We start from the raw sequence: 6,000 nt of genomic DNA, 5'->3' as shown, positions 1-6,000 counted from the left end.
AACACAGGAACACATTTACACAGACACACCCCTTGAACCCAAATCAGGTTTATTCTACCTGCTACCCAAGATCCATAAACCTGGAAATCCTGGACGCCCCATCATCTCAGGCTTTGGCACCCTCACCACAGGATTGTCTGGATATGTGGACTCTCAACTTAGACCCTATGCTACCAGCACCCTCAGCTTTCTTTGAGATACCACTGACTTCCTCAGGAAACTACAATCCATTGGTGACCTTCCTGAAAACACCATCCTCGCCACCATGGATGTAGAGGCCCTTTACACCAATATCCCACATGAAGATGCACTCCAAGCTGTTAGGAACATTATCCCTGATGAGACCGAGGCACAAATGGTGGCGGAGCTTTGCGACTCTGTCCCCACCCACAACTATTTCAGATTTGGAGACAAATTATACCTTCAAATCAGTGGCACTGCTATGGGCACCCACATGGCCCCACCGTATGCCAACATTTTTATGGCTGAGCTGGAACAACGCTTTCTCAGTTCTCGTCCCCTAGCGCCCCTCCTCTACCTGCGCTACATTGATGACATCTTCATCATCTGGACCCATGGGAAGGGGGCTCTTGAAGAGTTCCACCATGATTTAAACAGTTTCCACCCCACCATCAACCTTACCCTGGACCAGTTCACACAAGAGATTCACTTCCTGGACACTACTGTGCAGATAAGCGACGGTCACATAAATACCACCCTATACCGAAAACACACAGACCGCTATGCTTATCTACACACCTCCAGCTTTCATCCAGGGCATACTACATGATCAGTTGTTTACAGCCAGGCACTAAGGTACAGCCTTATTTGCTCTGATCCATCAAACAGAGACAAACATCTACAAGACCTTTACCAAGCTTTCCTCAAACTACAATACCCACCTAAGGAAGTGAGGAAACAGATTGATAGAGTCAGATGGGTACCAAGAAACTACCTGCTACAAGACAGGACTCGCAAGGAAAACAAGAGAACACCACTGACCATCACATACAGCCCCCACCTAAGGCCTCTCCAACGCATCATCAGTGATCTGCAACCCATCCTGAACAATGACTTTTCACTCTCGCAGACCTTGGGAGTCAGGCCTGTCCTCACCTACAGACAGCCTGCCAACCTGAAACAAATCCTCACCAGCCACTACAAATCACAAACCAGCGACTCTAGGCCTGGAGGCAGCCCCTGCAACGGTCCTTGCTGCCTGCTCTGCACACATATCTACACCAGTGACATCATCACAGGACCTAACACCAGCGATACCACCTGGGGCTCCTTTACCTGCACATCTACTAATATAATATATGCCATCATGTGCCAGCAATGCCCCACTGCAATTTACATTGGCCAAACTGGACAGTCTCTCCATCAAAGAATAAATTGACATAAATCAGACATCAGTAACAGTAATGTACAGAAGCCGTTGGACACTCAGTGGCAGATTTAAGGGTGACAGTTCTGCAAGAAAGAAATTTCAAAAATCAAATGGAGAGAGAAATCTCTGAGCTGCAATTTATTTGCAAATTTGACTCCATTAACCAAGGATTAAACAGGGAGCAGCTCGCAGCTTACAAAACCAGTTTCTTTGCCCTGGGCATTAATATCTCCCTGTAAGGCCCTGGGCTATGGCAGCGCCCCCTCTGGGCGGCGCGGGCCAACACAGCTCACCCTCCGGGTCTAGCTGGCCCAGGGCTTTGTCCCCTTTCAGGGCTGGCTTGTGGTTGGCCAACATCTGGAGAGGCCCACCTGCAGTCCGGGGCGGGGCCTCAGTCAGCCAAACAGTTAGAGGCCCACCCTTCGCTCAGGGCAGGGCAGCAGTCACACAAGCTGTTTTGGGAAGCCCAGCACTCAGTCCAGGGCTGGGCAGCGGCCAAACAGCAGCTTGCAGGCCTGGCCCTCAGCTTGGGGCAGGGCAGTGGTTTCACAAGCAGTTTGGACCCCCAGCCCTTGCTTCAGGGCGGGGCTGCAGGTAAGTGCACAGTTTGGGGGCCCAGCACTCAGTTCAGGGTGAGGCCAAACTCAGTTGCACAGTTTGAAAGTCCAGCCCTCAGTTCAGGGCGGGGCAGCAGTCAAGCAGCGGCTTGGCGGCCCAGCCCTTTGTTTGGGAGTTAAACACACAGTTTGGGAAGCCCAGCCCTTAGTTCAGGGCAGGGCAGAAGTCACAATGCTTTCCCCTAACCGGGGTTGGCTTTAGACAGGCGTGGGGTTACCCTTCCAGGGAGGGGGTAGCGGGTTGCAGGCCCTCCCACTCCACTGCCATGTGGCCCGGGGCCCTACGGATCACTCACACCTGAGCTTGGCAGTGGGGATCCAGACCACAACACACTGCCATTGGCTCAGGGGGAGCATCCCCCGGGCCGCTTCCCACCTTTAACTCCATAGGCGCAGTGTCCCAGTTGGCCTGGTCTGCCGGTCCTGGTTGGTAGGTTTTGTCTGGGTAATCTGCCCTTGGTGGCTCCGGCCAGTTGGACATCTCAATGTCATTGGGGTAGTCCGTCGGTGGCAGCACTGTGGGCTCTAAGCAGTCGGAGGCCTCTGCACTGTGGGAGTCCGGACGAACTCTGGGATCTTGTGCCTCTGGGGCCCTCAGGTAGCCAGCCCCGGTCAGTCTCTCTGGTCCTGGCCGGGCCTCAGGGGAGGGGGCCCTCCACCGGAGTGAGGACCCTGATAAGTCCGCGAAGTCTGGGTAGTATCCCTGTGGCATCTTTATCTGTGGCTGCCCAGGCTGGTCTGTGGTGGTGGTGGTGGTGGGTCCCCTGCCCCTGGGCACCCAGAAGCCTGGTCAGCGGCCTCCTCCCTGCATGGTGGCCCAGCCTTTAATGGGCCTCGAGCCCTGCCCCTGGCCCTTCTGACTCTAGGCACCGCCCTCTGAGGGGCGGGGCACTGGTGTTCCAGCTCAGGGCCTGCCCACCAGGGCCTCTGAGCAACCTCCTCAGCCTCTGAGTCTGGGGGAGGCCACGGCACCTTGCTACACTCCCCATTAGACTCTGACAAAGGGGCACATCCCCCTGTCTGATCTAACTTGTTTTTTCCTCTTTTGATAAGTACTATTGATACTGGGCCATTTCCACTTTGCTGAATAGACCTTGTCAACTCTGGACCTCCCTTTTACTGGGACCCCACTCTTTAAAATACCCCTCTGAAACCCTCCCTCACTCATGCATCTGATGAAGCGGGTCTTTGACCACGAAAGCTTATGCTTCAAAATATCTGTTAGTCTGTAAGGTACCACAAGACTTCTTGTTGCACAAGAACAAAGATAATTAAACACTGTTTCCCCAAACCCAACCTGTTATAATGCCTCCCTCAGAACTGCTAAGCTCATATAACCTAGTACAAATACTATTCTTTATAAACCAGTATAACCTAGTGCTGAGGAGATGCAGAAGTTGCACTGCTGTACACAATCATTACCACTGTGCATTCCCAGAAGGTAAGTTTGCTGCGCTGTTAAAGAGTCCGTACGTCTCAGTTTATTAATGCAACTAGAATGAATAACCTCTCCCTTCCAAATTGACAGCTTTGCTTTCTGTTATTAGCTAAATGGAGTTAATCCAACATTCCTTTGTCTATATCAGGCAGACCTGTTTATTCCCTTTGCCTAGGTTAGACTGTCTGGTTTTAAACACACATGCCTTTGACAAAGATCATAATAATCAGAATGTTTTTAACTTTCATATGGTGCTGCACAAGCCTTATTTTGTGTAATAATATTGCACTAGTGTGTAAGGTATAAGTGACAGGATGCTTATGGCCACACCCATGGAAATACTATTTTTCCTCAAACTTAGGATATCATTCATCAGATTACATTTGACATTTTTAAGAAGCGCTCATCAGTTTCATTCACGCCATATGACTAATCCTGTGATTTCAAAAATTTGGCAAGAAACATCAGAAATTATAAAAGAAATGTTCATTCTCCCCTTCTTGCTCAGCCTCTTCTTCTTGGCCTAACTATGGGATAGACTCAGGGCTATAAAATGCATATTTTTCCTGTTAACGTTGGGCAAAAAGTACATATAGAACAGCTAGACACTGACTCCCACTTCTACCTGCCCCTTCATCAAAGAAGCACTATCGTCTTGTGTTTAGAGCTCCAGATTGGGACTTAGAAAATCAGGGCTGAATTTTCAGCTCCTTTGCAGACTAGCTGGGTGACTTTGAGCAAGCCACTTACACTTCATGCTGGTCCTCTGTACACATCATCTGTACAATGAGTGTGACAAAATTTCTCTGGTGAGCACCTTAGAAAAATGTTTTAATGGGTATGTGTGATGCACCTCAAGGAATATTGGCCATGGACTTGTTAACATTCTGGACACTACATACAGTACAAATACTTGTGAAGCCAGGCTATTTCCACTATTGCCCTACCAGCCATGCACAAAGAAGCATTGTTTGCCTTACTTCATCTGGTCAAAATCAAAATGAGTCTACTTTACTCCATCCTGTATAACTGAAACCTATAGATTGTTTAAAGGGTCTTCTGTAGCCCACCTGGCAAACCTCATGTATGTGTATTGTGTACCTAGCACCATACCCTAGTGCTATAAGGAGTTAACAGTTGAAACAACATTTACTGTACTCAATCAGTATCAACATTTACTCAATAATTACCACATGCTTTCAGACTATGATGTCTGAAAATTAACTTTTTCAGTTCTAGAACCTCTTGTAACTAAGACATTCTGCACAAGTGAGGTTGAACAAATAATACAGGAGAGGTGTGATTATCTGGCATGCCTCGAAGAGGGATTGCTGGATAATTAAATTTTCTGGCTAGTAGAGTAGGCCACTGGCCCCACTTTGCTGGCTCTGGCCAGTGGGGTCAGCCCTGCTGTTGCCGGCTTCAGCAGGGCAGCCAGCCGTGCTCCGCCAGCCCTGGCTGGGAGAGTCGGTTAATAGAGAGTGCTGGTTATCTGAGTCCAGGGTAACACAGCTTTTACTGTATAAGTGTCCATCTTTGCTAAAACATACAACATGAACATGACATGAACATGTTTTTTGTTTTTGTTTTTTAAGAAACTATATACTGAGTATTCCTGCTTTTTTTTAAAAAAAGATAGAATATAACACACTGTATGTTCTGTCAAAAGCTGTTGCAGGAGTTAAGTTAGAAATGGTCAATCATTATCTGAATTTACCGTTTATTGCTTTCTGCAGAATGTGGTGTGGGAAAGTGCTCAGCCCAAAGACAAAGTTATTAGTACTGCAGAAGTGCTAATGCATCAGCATTTCAAGGAACTCCAAATAAAGAAGGCCCACGTTGCCTGCTTCATTGATTTTGTGCAAAATATGGCACAACCAAAAGTCCCCCAAATAGCTTTGTTTGGAATGAGTTTACATTATATCAAAGAGTTGATCAAACATGTGAGGAATGTGTTTGTCACTTATCTCCCTCCAGTCCACAAATTGGGAATTGAAGAGAATGCTGTAGTACACCTGTTGGAGCTGGAAGCTGAGCCCACAGACCTCCCCTGTGCCCCATATATTCAGCTTCTCACTCTGCACACACATTCAGGGTCCCTCTACTCAGTTCTCTTATATAATGTGTCAAATACAAATGTACTGTTCTTTTTATTAAGGCTGTTCACAAATAATTCACTCCCTACTTAGCTGCTGTTATGTCTAACGGTATCTCTTTTGTTGTTGTATGCAGCTATCACCATGCCATGCCGTTAAAAAGACAAGGTGGATAAGGTAATATCTTTTAAAAGAGCTCTGCGTGGCTCAAAAGCTTTTCTCTCACATCAACAGAAGTTGTTCCTATATAAGATATTGCCTTACTCACCTTGAACTAGTATTTCCTCCTATCAGTCTACTATGACTGCTTCCGGTGCCCATTTGTTTATGTCTCCAACAAGTGCCTTTACTCCTTCTTCCATGATGACCCTCCTTCCCTGAAGGAACCCCAAAACCACCATTCTGTCCTCCTTCAAATCCGTATCAATGACCCACATTTGCTGAGATGCCTACAGTACA

This window comes from Carettochelys insculpta, chromosome 8, assembly GCF_033958435.1.
Source record: "Carettochelys insculpta isolate YL-2023 chromosome 8, ASM3395843v1, whole genome shotgun sequence".
Classification (NCBI taxonomy): Eukaryota; Metazoa; Chordata; order Testudines; family Carettochelyidae; genus Carettochelys; species Carettochelys insculpta.
Note: the sequence above shows the minus strand (reverse complement) of the source record.